The 18,177-nt window shown below is 35.4% G+C and overlaps 1 long non-coding RNA gene and 1 pseudogene across 1 annotated transcript; both read left to right on the plus strand.

The window, feature by feature from the left end:
• Positions 1 to 5,627, plus strand: part of LOC110263856 — a 9,222-nt pseudogene extending 3,595 nt beyond the window's left edge.
• LOC110264182 lies at positions 8,447 to 9,737 on the plus strand. The gene is made up of 3 exons (XR_002349910.1): positions 8,447 to 8,541; positions 8,765 to 8,892; positions 9,650 to 9,737. It is a non-coding gene; the product is annotated as an uncharacterized LOC110264182 (long non-coding RNA).

Genomic DNA, 18,177 nt, shown 5'->3' on the forward strand with positions numbered 1-18,177 from the left:
GAATTTAATTAAATTTTTTATATATTTTCTCTTTTTTTTATTAATTTTTTTGTGTTAATAAGTTATTTAACTAACTTAATTAAACTTAATTACTAAAATAATTTATCTGATCATATAGCATTATCAAATAAAAATTATTTAAGGATTAACTACTAAATTGGTTTAATACAAATTTTAAAATCTAAAGATAAACAAAGTTGGTATGTGTTGGACCCCTTTCAATTTAATAACACCTTTTTGTGCAGGCTGTTCCTAGTTAGCCTTATTAATAATCAATTGATGTAATCATGCTTTCTTTTCATGTGACAAATAAAGAGATTAAAGCGTTAATATAATGTGGCCAGAGGCCACTGTTTATTGACTCTACCAAAGGAATTGCCCATTATAGGGCCACACGTAGGGTCAAACAGAGTTTAGTTTAAGCAATAATATTATTTTCTTGATTTGCTAATTAATTTGCTTAATGGATTGTAACACCAACATGACAAGACATGTATACTTTTCTGCCAAGTTGGATGCCATAAAGATAGGTTTTGGGACCGTATCAAACAAAGATTGATTTTGTTGTGGCGTTCATGGAATATTATTTAGTATTTTTTTTTTCCTTTTAGATGCTCTGGTTAAATGATAGAATAAAATATTGTATATTTATATATAGGATAAAGTACATTTTTTATTTCTGAAAATTGATTAAAATTTTAAAAATATTCTTAAATTTTATTTTGTTTCAAAAGTTTTTGATTTGTATCAAATATACTTTTGATGACTAATTTTTCAAAAAATTTAAGACCAATTCAACAACAACTTCATAAGGGCAACTCTCAACACAAGCAAATTAAGCATAATTTTCATGTATTATTGTTAAATTGATCTTTAATTTTTTAAAAATTTAGCCGTCGAAAGTATATTTGATGCAAATCGAAAATTTTTGGGATAAAATTGAAACAAAATAAAATTTAGGAATCTTTTTGAAACTTTTACCAAATTTTAGGGACAAAAAGTATACTTTACCCTTATCCTTATGTATATTGTTAGAAGATCCAAATTTACAGTAGTACCCTTGGTGATTTTATGAATTGGTTTCTCTATTAACATGTGTCAAGTAAAATCATCTTAATATACATTATTGCTAAATTTTGCACTAGATACAAAGATTAATAACAATTAAAATATAATCAATTATTTCACCAAAAAAAAGAAAGCTAAAGAAAAAGAATGCAACAAATCCATGATGATTCAAATAGTAAAAAAGTTTTAATCACTAAGTCTAGTATTCATTAATGAAATTATTGTATCACAAATAGTGATCAATGTTTACAAACAATTTTATCTGAATTTCTTTTGCTCTGTATATCTTTGGTCCTTTACCTACCTTTATTAGGAACATTTGAGGGCCTTTTTTCCTTTCTTTATTCGTTTTCAGTTAAATTACCGATACTTACTTAATTTATTTACCAAAAGTTCGACTAATTTAACTTGAATTAACTGAGATTTTATAAAAGAGATTAGGGTCTCCCAATTTATTTATTTATTTTTTATTTGAAGACAAGAATGTAGATACACAACAAGTGTATGTGGTCCAAACTTCCAAATATCTTCTTCAGGAATTACAAAAAAGAACATAGACTCTATTACGTCCTTTTTAAAGTATAATTTTATTTTTCATCTCTTGTGAGTTTGAGTTGGGAGATCAGATCCCACTTTTTGTTATTTATTTATTTATTTATTTTTGGGTTATCCACTGGACCAACCTTCTTTATTCAATCATTCAGTGAAATTTTATACCTTTGAAAAACGCAAAAAAAAAAAAAAAGCAAAATATTATAGGCTCAAAAATTTGATTATGGGGTTTTGAGTGGTGTATTGGCTGGAAATGGATGAACCTAGTGTATTTACGCATGGATAGAGATATCAGGTAGAAGGGTAACACGCAGGGGGCGTGTTGTACCACGTGGGTGTTGGACACGTGGCAGCATCCTGACCAACACGTGGGGGTGTGTTGGACACGTGGGGGCGTATTGAAACACGTGGGGAGCGTGTTGAATGATTTCCACAATACTATAATACACTTTAAATATCAATATTCAACCAAAACATAACCTCTATTTTCGTATTAAAAATAATTTCTGAATATTATAAGATCAACTGAAAAGAGAGAGAGAGAGAAAGAATTCATTTCTTTCATGATGCACAGAAGATAACCTAGGAATATGCAAGAAGTGGGTGGTGGGTGTCTTTAGAACCTTCAATTTCTAAGCTCACTATTGCTTTCCTTTGTCCCAAGGAAACAATGACATGCATGTTAATCCAAGCAACCAAATGCCTCAAAAAGACAAAAGCCTACGTTGATTGATAAATCATAATAATATCAATTATTTCATTTGATATTAACGGTAAGAAGTTATTAGGACGTGCGTGGAGCATAAGTTAGATATATACTTTACCCCCTTTTTGCCTAGTGAATCATTAATATCTGAACCTTATTTCAGAAATTCAATTATATATATAAAAGCTACGAGTTTTTTAATGAATATTTTTCATTCTTAAAACTCAACCCTAAATCTATTGGTTAAGAATTAGAAAACGTGTGAAGAATTTGCTTTAAAAGTAATGTAAAAAAAGGGGGTTTATTGTCACTTGACATTTGTTGAAACTACTCTATTGTTAATTTCACGGATTATTCATATTGAGATGGTTGGATAATGCTGCATTATGGTAATTCAAGCATGTGTCTTATTTGATGAATTCACCAATCATAGCAAAACAGATATTGATAATTTGAGATAATATTTTATAAAAAAATTGTCAAAACTGAAGCACCGGAAATAAAAATAGGTTCAAAGGATTCTTTTAAAAAATAGGTAGCACCGGTTACCGGTATATGAATTTCTTATGCCAAATGGATATGAAATTTGAATACCATAACACTTACTTTGGCATCCATCAAAGTTGTGTGTGGTTTAAATATTACTTTGTTACAAAGATTCCATTCTTATGAGAATTAAAGATACCCAAAGAAAAGGTAAGAATTGAAATTATGGTATTTTGATTTCCTAGAATCAAACTTGCTTAGAAATAACTTTTCAAACTTTGAACCAAACATGAGAATATGATATTCCCATCTTAAAATTTCTAAGAATTATTTATAATTCCTCCAACCACACACACCCTAAGAGATATTTGATTACTAGCTACTACTGCTTGTACAAGAACTAATATAACAGTAAAAAATAACATGTCCATTCCGTGAGAGAAAGTGAGAACAGAGCAAAAGTAGACAAAAGGTATGAGCAAGAGAGAGTTGAGAGAGTTTGAGTGAAATATATATATTCGGAATTTTAAACATTCATTGCATCCATGGGTGGTTCTATATAATAAGGATTCAATTCAAATTTCTCTTATTTCATTTATTATTGGCAAACATTAACTTTTTTCTTGTTCTTCATTTTTCCATTTCTAAGGGGAATACATCATTTTTCACTATTTGTCAAAGCTACTTTTAGGATTTTTTCCAAAAATACGTTGCTTGAATGATAGAAGGTGGGTTAAAGAAGAAAATAAAACGTGGGATAGAGAGCGACAGATAGAACGAGTTTAGAGTAAGGATAAAGGAGTTAGCAGAGTTTATCATGGATTAACATAGGATGTGCCCACCTACACGTGTATGTATACAGATGCAATGATATATTGACATGTGGCAAGATGATGGTTGCAGGAAACAAGCTTGACAGAGCTCTATAATCTTGGGGAGTAGATCCTCTCCAGTGCAAAAAGAACTGGATGGTATCCAGTGTAAAATCTCACCCTTCATTGTTCTCTCTCTCCTATTTAATTTTGGTCCCACTTATAGAATTAAAGATGAGAGATCACACTTTATACTCTCGTGTTAAAAAAAATAGAGAGGATCTATTTCCATAATCTTGTTTGCCTTGGTAGTGGAAGGGGGAGCCTGCTAATGGAATAAGAAGCCAATGTTACAGATCCCCAACTGGATTTAGGGAGGTGGGCTGGGCCGTTGTTTTATTTTTTATTTTCAGTCATCAGTGGTCTAATCGGGCTTATACATCTTCTACGTTGTTTCAGGGTTTAACGGAACACAACACTGATGTAATCCCTTTTCTGCTGTCACCATCGTGGTGTTCCTCACAGTTGGAGCCCGCGCCTTGTTATGCTGTGCTCCATTTTTGTTCCTCTGCTCGCGCTGTGCCGAAGCGTCTGGTGTGCTCAGGTCGGCGTTCTGAAACCTTTGATGTATATCGTTACAAGGGAGAACCCGCAGCGAAATCGCAACCATATGCAATTGAAGGGTTCGGCGAACAATGTGATGATGAATTCTGTGAATTTGGGTCACCTACAAACACAATGACATGAAAACAAGGAAGCTTCAAAGAATTGGCCGAGGAACAGTTACAGCAATACATGAAAAATTGGGCCAGTCACAGCGAGCAGCAGCGCGGATGGGAGCGGGGTAGCACAGCAACTTATGGTGAATTCGGAGGTTGTTGGAGATAACTTAAATAACTTATCATAGAATAAACTAATGATTTGGTATTTGTGTCTTGTGTTTTCTTAATTGTTCAATTTGGCTGATAAATGTACATTATTTTCTATTGTGTTGTTAGACGTTTGCTGTTTTGTCTAGAGTTCATAGTTTGGTTGTTTGCATCTTGAAAAGACTTCGAGGAAAGGATGATGGTATGAGTGGGAACTTTTTCAGCTGTAAATGGCACTCTTGCTTTGCTAATCTTCTTCTTCTGATTACTTTAAACTTCATATCTGCAATTATTAATGCTGGAGTAGCTGGATGTTGTACTGGCCTTGCACTAGGCTTTTCAGGTATCATTTTTTTCTCCCTTTATTTGGATTTACTGTTAGTTGAGTCCCACATTATTCGACTAATTGGAATTGTATATAAAGGGCATGACAACATTGTATTATTTAATGGGTTTTGGTAACAATTGCTCTAAGAATGCTATTTTTCACTGGAAAGATGAGCTTTGGATGTTCCAATCCGTTGGAATACATTAAAAAAATTCAGAAGTTTCGCTCCTTGATTCCTTAATGAAAGAGAAATATAAATTTTGTTCTCTGCTCTCTCTTTTTAGGACTCATATTCTACTTTTCTCCAGGTGCGCCACAAGCTCTCTTGCAGAGTTGCCTCACTTTTGGGGCATTTTCCTTTATTATGGAAGGGCTAAACAAGCAGCAACCAGCACTTGCGATTCCAATCTCCCGAAAAACAAGTTTGCAACATAATACACGCCCGCCCCTCGTACTCCCCCTTCAGTTCCCTCTTCCAGATGAAATGAAAGGTGCTTTTTCCCTTTTTCTGCGAGTCACTGAAGAAGCGCAACAAGGGAGCTCATGGTACTTGGCAATAAGAAATCAGGGTATCATACTTTTCTAGCATCCTGTAGATTAGATATGCCCCTACCTTCATTTTTGTATTAGATTTCTTGTAGCCTTGTAGCTTTATTGGCATTTTTTTTCCAGAAATTTACGGTGAAAGGTATTGTTCCGAAGACTTTACATGTTACTTAACCGAGTTCTAAATATTGCACTTTATCTTGTACCTTGTTGGTAGAGTATGTTGTTGGAGAGCATAATATATGATGAATGATTCAGCTGTGATTCATGCATGTGGCATATCGAAACAAATGAGTGTAACTAAATATCTACCAATTAGATACCAACTGATTCCGTAATCTTTTTAACTTGTAACTAAAATTGGATGTATACACAATTTTTTTGTATTATATTAATATCTCTAGCTTGCACAATAAATGTAACCGTGGTGAAATTGCTTACCAGTGACAATTTCTGGAAGCATAATTTTGTGAATTTTCTCATGGCAGCCTCCTATTACTAATCAATTTCCTGATTGCCCGTTAGGACAAAAGCATGAATAGGATCCAATTGAATTGAGACAGGTATCCTTACTTAGACATGTATGAATCTACCTATCACATTCATCAATGTTTGCAGTAACAGAGAAAACAAATTGAAGTTGCCAAAGAAAAGATAACAAACTATATAAAAATAGATGAATGTTTAATAGAATTAGTTAATTACCTGTGCAAGCATGAAGGTATGGATTTCCTTCAAAACCTTGGTTGCATTGACACCGGTAACCATATCCGCTCTCTGCCTCCACACAAGTACTATTTCCCTTGCAAGCGTTGGTACCTCTGCTCAAAGATTCTTTACACGTCTCGTTTCCAACACTCCAATCAAAAACCACAGGGAACATTTGATATGGTAGATTCTCCAAGTGGTCATTCGAAAACGAGTAGTAGCCATTCTTGACGACAAAGGAATAGCTACAGTAGAGATAGGTTGCTACTTGAATTGTGGCCGTTGTCATTCCGGTAGGAATATCCACCTTACAACACCCGTTGCTGGAACAATGTCCCTCATCGATTGCCATACTCATGTTATGACATTGTGTTATGCACCCCACTATAGAACCGCTGGTGTTGCTGTAGATAGTAAGATAGCCGAAAGTACTGCAGCCAACAGCTATGAACTTGTTGTCTTTGCTTGAAATGATGAAAGAAAGAATATTTGTGATTCCGAAGGGAGGGGTAAAACTAACGGGATTACCAAGGACTATCATAACAAACATCGATGGCAAAAATCAATATATCTACTTGACCTTGGGAGACGTTTATGGCTATGACTGGCTTATTGTCCCATATTAACTTGGAAATAGTACTGTTGCAAGTAAGTTCAAAAGATTTTTCTAAAAAACAGGTAGCACCGGTATATGAATTTTCTATGCCAAATGGATATAGAATTTGAATACCATAACACTCACTTTGGCATCCACTAAGAGATATTTCATTACTAGCTACTACTGCTTGTACAAGAACTAATATAACAGTAAAAAATAACATGTCCATTCCGTGAGAGAAAGTGAGAACAGAGAAAAACTAGACAAAAAGTGTGAGCAAGAGAGAGTTGTGAGCGAAAGAGAGTTTGAGTGAAATGCAGTTTGAGTGAAAGAAAGACTATTTATGATTCCGAAAGGAGGGGTCAAACTAGCGCAATTACCAAGGCGACTATCATAACAAACTTCGAAGGCAGAAATCAATATCTCTAATTGACCTTGGGAGATGTTTATGGCTATGACTGGCTTATTGTCCCATATTAAACTGGAAGTAGTAGTGTTGCAAGTAACTTCAAAGGATTCTTCTAAGAAACAGGTAATACCGGTATATAAATTTCCTATGCCAAATGGATATGGAATTTGAATACCATAACACTCACTTTGGCATCCACTAAGAGATAATTGATTACTAGCTACTACTGCTTGTACAAGAACTAATAGAACGGTAAAAAATAACATGTCCATTCCGTGAGAAGAGAGAAAAAGTAGACAAAAGGTGTGAGCAAGAGAGAGTTGTGAGGGAGAGAGAGTTTGAGTGAAATGCAGTTTGAGTGAAATGCTCCTTATAGGAGTATATATATCATTCATTGCATGCGTGCACTTTTTTCTTGTTCTTCGTTTTTCCATTTCTAAGGGGAATAATTTTTTGTTCAATCGGAAAGTAAGATTATTTTACTATGATTCAATTACAGATTCAAGGAATACATCATTTTTCACTATTTGTCAAAGCTACTTCAGTCTTGCATTGACAAGAAAACTCTACCGCGTGTAATGGCTGCAAATCAAATATTATGTTTTTAGGATTTTTCCCAAAAATAGGTTGCTTGAATGATAGAAGGTAGGTTAATGAAGAAAATAGAACGTGAGATAGAGAGCGACAGATAGAACGAGTTTAGAGTTTAGAGTAAGGATAAAAGGAGTTAGCAGAGTTTATCATGGATTAACATAAGATGGGCCCACCATAGACATAGCTGATGCAAGGATGTACTGACATGTGGCAAGATGATGGTTGTAGGGAACAAGCTTGACAGAGCTCTATAATCTTGTTTGCCTTGGTAGTGGAAGGGGGAGCCTGCTAATGGAATAAGAAGCCAATGTTACAGATCCCCAACTAGATTTAGGGAGGTGGGCTGGGCCGTTGTTTTAGTTTTTTGTTTTCGGTCATCAGTGGTCTAATCGGGCTTATACATCTTCTACGTTGCTTCAGAGTTTAACGGAACATGGCACTGATGTAATCCCTCTTCTGCTGTCGCCGTCGTGGTGTTCCTCACAGTTGGAGCCCGCACCTTGTTATGCTGTGCTCCATTTTTGTTCCTCTGCTCGCGCCGTGCCGAAGTGTCTGGTGTGCTCCAAAAGGACTTTACATATATGGCAATGTTGGCACAAGTAACTTCATTCTTTCATTTTTCTTTATTTCAGATGAATCTTTATGTTACCTGTAGTTCAAACTTCACCACCACTTGATTTATGGTTATCATAATGTTAACTTGCTTTCAAGTTTTATTCTAGTGTTTGTGCATATACGACAACTTGCTTACTCTCTCTCTCTTGGCTTTAAGTTGGGTGCAGCCGACTATATTGCAGTTGCTGAAAACTATCACACTGTTTTCATATCTGATATTCCAGTGATGAGTATGCGCATCCGTGACAAGGTATGGTTACTGAAAGGTTGAGTTTACCTCAAATGTATTGATAATTGCCTTATTTTACTACGAAGGGAAATTTTAGGTTATGAAATTCGTATTCTCTCACTCTGTAGCTGCATTGTTTCATAGAATATTCCTAAATAACAGCAATTGCATTGAATTAGTATAATTGTTTCTGCATAGCCCTGTCTTGTTTTGATTTTTATATTGTATATATTTTACTTTTCAGGCAAGGAGATTTATAACCCTAATTGACGAGTTGTACAATCATCATTGCTGCCTTTGTTGCTTGGCATCCTCCTTAATTGATGAATTATTTCAAGGAACTGAGGATGGCACACTTTTTGACTTGGAGAGGTAACCTTGTTGATTTCTGTTATTTATGTTGTGCAGAAAGAACTTTCAGATTAAAAGGTATGAATCCTTTAGAGGAGCTCTAACCTGGTAATTGATTCTTATGCTTGTAGTCTTAAATTTTCTTCTGATGCCATGTAGCTGGGAACAGATGGCTCAGATTATAAATATTTTTCATTGAATTCCCAAATCTAGGTAGTTTCATGAATTGCAATTTCTCTGGTGTTGGGGGGGACTTGTTTATAAAGAAATTGTGAAACATTTATCATATGTATTTATTTCCTGGAATGACCCTGTAACATTGTTTTCAAAATCTCGGAAGCGTGCTGCAATTCTATGTTGACTGATGTACTAACCGCGTTACAATTGCTAAAATGTGGCATACATAATATGTGAGGCGACGCAATAAGGAATTTTAATCACAGTTTCACCAATATCTATTGTTAGCAAATGCAGTATTTGTACTGATAGGTTCCAAAAGTGATGTTTTATTGATTTAGTTAAAAAGTTGGACGCCCTAAATACCCTGTATTTGAAATCTAAAATTTTTTTAGTTCTCATGTTTCTATCAAACTTGGGATAAAAGGAACGTAGATGAATAGCTACTGATTTATGTATATCCTATTATTAGAATTTTCTCAATAGTGTATAAACTAGTGCTTGTATAAGCCTTATCAACTCTGTTGGTGGTGGTATTATAGTTATCTTAATTAAATGTTGCATTGCTAACTGAACCTCCGCCATCTCGTCTTGGTTTCAGTTTCTAGTTTGAAACAGAGACCGAAGGTGCTAAACTTCGCCGTGATGTCTTAGCAGAAGGCAATGTGGGCTTAGGAGGTACTCATGTTGGTATCACATCCATATTATCCGATCAAGAAGAGATGTTTACCTTTCATAGAGCCGTAAGTAGTGACCTCCCAGCTTTTAGTTTCAGTGGAAGCAAGAACACTGCTGATTATGTTTTTTAACCTTTTGAAAGAACATCATTAACATTAGCTCTTTCTTGGAATGCTTGGCAGGTCTCGCGCCTTGTGGAAATGCAGACGCCATTGTACTTGGGTGGACTTCGCGATGTCCACCCTTATTTTCAAAGGCAACGTATGAGATCTCAAAAATCTAGCGGCAGTGTACTCTCTGAGGCATCATCAATCTGAAAATAAGATTTTTATTCTATTTGTACCAAAATAACTATTTTCCAACGGCCTAACCTCTGCTTGTTATTCCAAACAAGCAAAAGTAGGTGAGTGATCTAGTTAGTGTGATAATAATGTTCATTCTTTATTCCTTACAGCTATAGGTTCTAAATAATGCAGCAATGCATTTGATAAATATGTACTTTGAAAAGTTCAAAATGTACAAGTAATGCTGAGATTATTATATAACAAGGTTCAAAAAATAAAGAACATAAATGTGTTCTACTCTTACCACTTACCAGGAACATGGTACATGATATGTTTTAAGCTGAATTTTTCTTACTTTGAGAAGGAAAATCAAATTAAAAGGTGGAAACTATGAAAAGAAGCTTTTAAAAGATAAGTAGTACTAAATTACACTGTTGACCAGGGAAATTGACCAAGACAAAAGGGCTTACCTTAGTTTCATGAGTCTTGATTTCATACCTGAAAACATTGATAAAATTCAGGTTTTAAAAAAGAATAACCTCATTGATGAATTGCTCAACTTGTGTAGGATTAACTGTTTTAGACTTCTTGATGGCAACAACTTTGTCATTCTCTAGAAGTCCTTTATACACTGTGCCAAAACCTCCCCTGCCAATGACTAAGTTGTTGTCGTAGTTGTTGGTGGCCTTCTTCAACTGTTCGGCAGTGAAAATTTTAGTAGTATGAGAGGACTCTTCTCTTGTAGAGAGTTGTTGTAGCAAAATAAGACCACCGTTTTGCTAAAAGAACTTCTCTTTTAGTTTGGTGAGTTTTCTCTTTTGGTACGTTAAGTATAGGAAACCAGTCCCCACCAAAATAGCCATGAATCCTGCTGCACTTGCACCTGCATGTAATGTGTTGGACACAATTCTTTAATTTTCTTTTACAAAATGGAGTATATCTTATCTTTTCTGATGCTATATATACATTAGAATAGAATAACAGCTATTTATTATTGAAATACAAACTAATATCTATAATTTTATTAATATAAAATAAAAATATGAAATATTTTATGTATTTAAATAAAAATATCTGACTAATTATTTATAAATGTAAACGTAATTAAATTTCTTACCAATGATAATACGTGGAAGGAAATTTTTCTTGTGGCAACCGTCTTCTTTGGTACCATTTCTTGATTGTCCCTTGGGACAAAAGCACTGGTAGGATCCAATTGTATTAAGACAATTATTGTTAGTTAGACATGTATGATTTTCCACATCACATTCATTAATGTCTGCAGTAATAGAGAAAACAAATTAAAGTTGTCAAAGAAAAGATAACAAAATAAAAATAGATGAATGTTTAATAGAATTAGTTAATTACCTGTGCAAACATGAAGGTATGGATTTCCTTCAAAACCTTGGTTGCATTGACACCGGTAACCATATCCGCTCTCTGCCTCTACACAAGTACTATTTCACTTGCAAGCGTTGGTACCTCTGCTCAAAGATTCTTTACACGTCTCGTTTTCAACACTCCAATCAAAAACCACAGGGAACATCTGATATGGTAGCTTCTCCAAGTGGTCCTTCGAAAATGAGTAGTTGCCATTCTTGACGACAAAGGAATAGCTACAGTAGAGATAGGTTGCTACTTGAATTGTGGCCGTTGTCATTCCGGTAGGAATATCCACCTTACAGCACCCTTTGCCGGACAATGTCCCTCATCAATTGCCATACTCATGTTATGACATTGTGTTACGCACCCCACTATAGAACCGCTGGTGTTGCTGTAGATAGTAAGATAGGCAAAAGTACTACAGCCAACAGTTATGAACTTGTTGTCTTTGCTTGAAATGATGAAAGAAAGACTATTTGTGATTCCGAAGGGAGGGGTCAAACTAGCGAAATTACCAAGGCGACTATCATAACAAACTTCGATGGCAGAAATCAATATCTCTAATTGACCTTGGGAGACGTTTATGACTATGACTGGCTTATTGTCCCATATTAAACTGGAAGTAGTAGTGTTGCACGTAAGTTCAAAGGATTCTTCTAAGAAATAGGTAACAACGGTATATGAATTTTCTATGCCAAATGGATATGGAATTTGAATACCATAACACTCACTTTGGAATCCACTAAGAGATAACTGATTACTAGCTACTACTACTTGTACAAGAACTAATAGAACAGTAAAAAATAACGTGTCCATTCCATGAGAAGAGAGAAAAAGTAGACAAAAGGTGTGAGGAAGAGAGAGTTGTGAGGGAGAGAGAGTTTGAGTGAAATGCAGTTTGAGTGAAATGCTCCTGATAGTAGTATATATATATCATTCATTGTATGCATGAACTTTTTTCTTGTTCTTCGTTTTTTCATTTCTAAGGGGAATAATTTTCTGTTCAATCGGAAAGTAAGACTATTTTATTCTGATTCAATTACAGATTAAAAAAATACATCATTTTTCACTATTTGTCAAAGCTACTTCAGTCTTGCATTGACAAAAAAACTCTACCGCGTGTAATGGCTGCAAATCAAATATTCTATTTTTAGGATTTTTCCCAAAAATAGGTTGCTTGAATGATAGAAGGTATGTTAAAGAAGAAAATAGAACGTGGGATAGAGAGCGACAGATAGAACGAGTTTAGAGTTTAGAGTAAGGATAAAGGAGTTCACAGAGTTTATCATGGATTAACATAGGATGGGCCCACCATAGACATAGCTGATGCAAGGATGTATTGACATGTGGCAAGATGATGGTTGCAGGGAATAAGCTTGACAGAGCTATATAATCTTGTTTGCCTTGGTAGTGGAAGGGAGACCCTGCTAATGGAATAAGAAGCCAATATTACAGATCCCCAACTGGATTTAGGGAGGTGGGCAGGGCCGTTGTTTTAGTTTTTTGTTTTCGCTCATCAGTGGTCTAATCGGGCTTATACATCTTCTATGTTTCTTCTGGGTATAACGGAACACAGCACTGATGTAATCCCTCTTCTGCTGTCCCCGTCGTGGTGTTTCTCACAGTTGGAGCCCGCGCCTTATTATGCTGTGCTCCATTTTTGTCCCTCTGCTCGCGCCGTGCCGAAGCGTCTGGTGTGCTCCAAAAGGACTTTACATATATGGCAATGTTGGCACAGGTAATTTCATTCTTTCATTTTTCTTTATTTCAGATGAATCTCTATGTTACCTGTAGTTCAAACTTCACCACCACTTGATTTATGGTTATCATAATGTTAACTTGCTTTCAAGTTTTATTCTAGTGTTTGTGCATATACGACAACTTGCTTACTCTCTCTCTCTCTCAGCTTTCAGTTGGGTGCAGCCGACTATATTGCAGTTGCTGAAAACTATCACACTGTTTTCATATCTGATATTCCAGTGATGAGTATGCGCATCTGTGACAAGGTATGGTTACTGAAAGGTTGAGTTGACCTCAACTGTACTGATAATTGCCTTATTTTACTACGAAGGAAAATTTTAGGTTATGAAATTCGTATTCTCTCACTCTGTAGCTGCATTGTTTCATAGAATATTCCTAAATAACAGCAATTACATTGAATTAGTACAATTGTTTCTGCATAGCCCTGTCTTGTTTTGATTTTTATATTGTATATATTTTACTTTTCAGGCAAGGAGATTTATAACCCTAATTGACGAGTTGTACAATCATCATTGCTGCCTTTGTTGCTTGGCATCCTCCTCAATTGATGAATTATTTCATGGAACTAAGGATGGCACACTTTTTGACTTGGAGAGATAACCTTGTTGATTTCTGTTATTTATGTTGTGCAGAAGGAACTTTCAGATTAAAAGGTATGAATCCTTTAGAGGAGCTCTAACCTGGTAATTGATTCTTATGGTTGTAGTCTTAAATTTTCTTCTGATGCCATGTAGCTGGGAACAGATGGCTCAGATTATAAATATTTTTTATTGAATTCCCAAATCTAGGTAGTTTCATGAATTGCAATTTCTCTGGTGTTGGGGGGGACTTGTTTATAAAGAAATTGTGAAACATTTATCATATGTATTTATTTCCTGGAATGACCCTGTAAAATTGTTTTCAAAATCTCGGAAGTGTGCTGCAATTCTATGTTGACTGATGTACTAACCGCGTTACAATTGCTAAAATGTGGCATACATAATATGTGAGGCGAGGCAATAAGGAATTTTAATAACAGTTTTACCAATATCTATTGTTAGCAAATGCAGTATTTGTACTGATAGGTTCCAAAAGTGATGTTTTATTGATTTGGTTAAAAAGTTGGACGCCCTAAATACCCTGTATTTGAAATCTAAATTTTTTTTAGATCTCAGGTTTCTATCAAACTTGGGATAGAAGGCACGTAGATGAATAGCTACTGATTTATGTATGTCCTATTATTAAAATTTTCTCAGTAGTGTATAAACTAGTGGTTGTATAAGCCTTATCAACTCTGTTGGTGGTGGTATTCTAGTTATCTTAATTAAATGTTGCATTGCTAACTGAACCTCTGCCATCTCGTCTTGGTTTCAGTTTCCAGTTTGAAATAGACCGAAGGTGCTAAACTTTGCCGTGATGTCTTAGCAGAAGGCAATGTGGGCTCAGGAGGTACTCCTGTTGGTATCACATCCAGATTATCCGGTCAAGAAGAGATGTTTGCCTTTCATAGAGCTGTAAGTAGTGACCTCCCAGCTTTTAGTTTCGGTGGAAGCAAGAACACTGCTGATTAAGTTTTTTAACCTTTTGAAAGAACATCATTAACATTGGCTCTTTCTTGGAATGCTTGGCAGGTCTCGCGCCTTGTGGAAATGCAAACGCCATTGTACTTGGATGGAGTTCGCGATGTCCACCCTTATTTTCAGAGGCAACGTAGGAGATCTCAAAAATCTAGCAGCAGTGTACTCTCTGAGGCATCATCAATTTGAAAATAAGATTTTCATTCTATTTGTACCAAAATAACTGTTTTCCAACGGCCTAACCTCTGCTTGTTATTCCAAACAAGCAAAAGTAGGTGAGTGATCTAGTTAGTGTGATAATAATGTTCATTCTTTATTCCTTACAGCTATAGGTTCTAAATAATGCAACAATGCATATGATAAATATGTACTTTGAAAAGTTCAAAATGTGCAAGTAATGCTGAGATTATTATATAACAAGGTTCAAAAAATAAAGAACATAAATGTGTTCTACTCTTACCACTTACCAGGAACATGGTACATGATATGTTCTAAGCTGAATTTTTCTTACTTTGAGAAGGAAAATCAAATTAAAAGGTGAAAACTATGAAAAGAAGCTTTTAAAAGATAAGTAGTACTAAATTACACTGTTGACCTGGAAAATTGACCAAGACAAAAGGGTTTACCTTAGTTTCATGAGTCTTGATTTCATACCTGAAAACATTGATAAAATTCAGGTTTTAAAAAAGAATAACCTCATTAATGAATTGCTCAACTTGTGTAGGATTAACTGTTTTGGACTTCTTGATGGCAACAACTTTGTCATTCTCTAGAAGTCCTTTGTACACTGTGCCAAAACCTCCCTTGCCAACGACTAAGTTGTCGTCGTGTTGGTGGCCTTCTTCAACTGTTAGGCAGTGAAAATTTTAGTAGTATGAGAGGACTCTTCTCTTGTAGAGAGTTTTTGTAGCAAAATAAGACCACCGTTTTGCTTAAAGAACTTCTCTTTTAGTTTGGTGAGTTTTCTCTTTTGGTACGTTAAGTATAGGAAACCAGTCCCCACCAAAATAGCCATGAATCCTACTGCAGTTGCACCTGCATGTAATGTGTTGGACACAATTTTTTAATTTTCTTTTACAAAATGGAGTATATCTTATCTTTTCTGATGTTATATATACATTAGAATATAATAACAGCTATTTATTATTGAAATACAAACTGATATCTACAATTTTATTAATATAAAATAAAAATATGAAATATTTTACGCATTTAAATAAAAATATCTGACTAATTATTTATAAATGTAAACGTAATTAAATTTCTTACCAATGATAATACGTGGAAGGAAATTTTTCTTGTGGCAACCGTTTTCTTTGGTACCATTTCCTGATTGTCCCTTGGGACAAAAGCACTGGTAGGATCCAATTGTATTAAGACAATTATTGCTAGTTAGACATGTATGATTTCCCACATCACATTCATTAATGTCTGCAGTAATAGAGAAAACAAATTGAAGTTGTCAAAGAAAAATAACAAAATAAAAATAGATAAATATTTAATATAATTAGTTAGTTACCTGTGCAAGCATGAAGGTATGGATTTCCTTCAAAACCTTGGTTGCATTGACACCGGTAACCATATCCGCTCTCTGCCTCTACACAAGTACTATTTCACTTGCAAGCGTTGGTACCTCTGCTCAAAGATTCTTTACACGTCTCGTTTTCAACACTCCAATCAAAAACCACAGGGAACATCTGATATGGTAGCTTCTCCAAGTGGTCCTTCGAAAATGAGTAGTTGCCATTCTTGACGACAAAGGAATAGCTACAGTAGAGATAGGTTGCTACTTGAATTGTGGCCGTTGTCATTCCGGTAGGAATATCCACCTTACAGCACCCTTTGCCGGACAATGTCCCTCATCAATTGCCATACTCATGTTATGACATTGTGTTACGCACCCCACTATAGAACCGCTGGTGTTGCTGTAGATAGTAAGATAGGCAAAAGTACTACAGCCAACAGTTATGAACTTGTTGTCTTTGCTTGAAACGATGAAAGAAAGACTATTTGTGATTCCGAAGGGAGGGGTCAAACAAGCGGAATTACCAAGGCGACTATCATAACAAACTTCGATGGCAGAAATCAATATCTCTGCTTGACCTTGGGAGACGTTTATGGCTATGACTGGCTTATTGTCCCATATTAAACTGGAAGTAGTAGTGTTGCAAGTAAGTTCGAAGGATTCTTCTAAGAAACAGGTAACACCGGTATATGAATTTTCTATGCCAAATGGATATGAAATTTGAATACCATAACACTCACTTTGGCATCCATTAAGAGATAATTGATTACTAGCTACTACTGCTTGTACAAGAACTAATAGAATAGTAAAAAATAACATGTCCATTCCGTGAGAAGAGAGAAAAAGTAGACAAAAGGTGTGAGCAAGAGAGAGTTATGAGGGAGAGAGAGTTTGAGTGAAAAGCAGTTTGAGTGAAATGCTCCAGATAGGAGTATATATATATATATCATTCATTGCATGCATGAACTTTTTTCTTGTTCTTCGTTTTTCCATTTCTAAGGGGAATAATTTTCTGTTCAATCAGAAAGTAAGACTATTTTACTCTGATTCAATTACAGATTCAAGGAATACATCATTTTTCACTATTTGTCAAAGCTACTTCAGTCTTGCATTGACAAGAAAACTCTACCGCGTGTAATGGCTGCAAATCAAATATTCTGTTTTTCGGATTTTTCCCAAAAATAGGTTGCTTGAATGATAGAAGGTAGGTTAAAGAAAAAAATAGAACGTGGGATAGAGAGCGACAGATAGAACGAGTTTAGAGTTTAGAGTAAGGATAAAGGAGTTCGCAGAGTTTATCATGGATTAACATAGGATGGGCCCACCATAGACATAGCTGATGCAAGGATGTATTGACATGTGGCAAGATGATGGTTGCAGGGAACAAGCTTGACAGAGCTCTATAATCTTGTTTGCCTTGGTAGTGGAAGTGGGAGCCTGCTAATGGAATAAGAAGCCAATGTTACAGATCCCCAACTGGATTTAGGGAGGTGGGCTGGGCCGTTGTTTTAGTTTTTTGTTTTCGGTCATCAGTGGTCTAATCGGGCTTATACATCTTCTACGTTGCTTCAGGGTTTAACGGAACACGGCACTGATGTAATCCCTCATCTGCTGTCGCCTTCGTGGTGTTTCTCACAGTTGGAGCCCGGGCCTTGTTATGTTGTGCTCCATTTTTGTTCCTCTGCTCGTGCCGTGCCGAAGCGTCTGGTGTGCTTCAAAAGGACTTTACATATATGGCAATGTTGGCACAGGTAACTTCATTCTTTCATTTTTCTTTATTTCAGATGAATCTCTATGTTACCTGTAGTTCAAACTTCACCACCACTTGATTTATGGTTATCATAATGTTAACTTGCTTTCAAGTTTTATTCTAGTGTTTGTGCATATACGACAACTTGCTTACTCTCTCTCTCTCTCTCTCTCTCTCTCTCTCTCTCTCTCT

This window comes from Arachis ipaensis, chromosome B06 (genome assembly GCF_000816755.2).
Source record: "Arachis ipaensis cultivar K30076 chromosome B06, Araip1.1, whole genome shotgun sequence".
Lineage (NCBI taxonomy): Eukaryota > Viridiplantae > Streptophyta > Magnoliopsida > Fabales > Fabaceae > Arachis > Arachis ipaensis.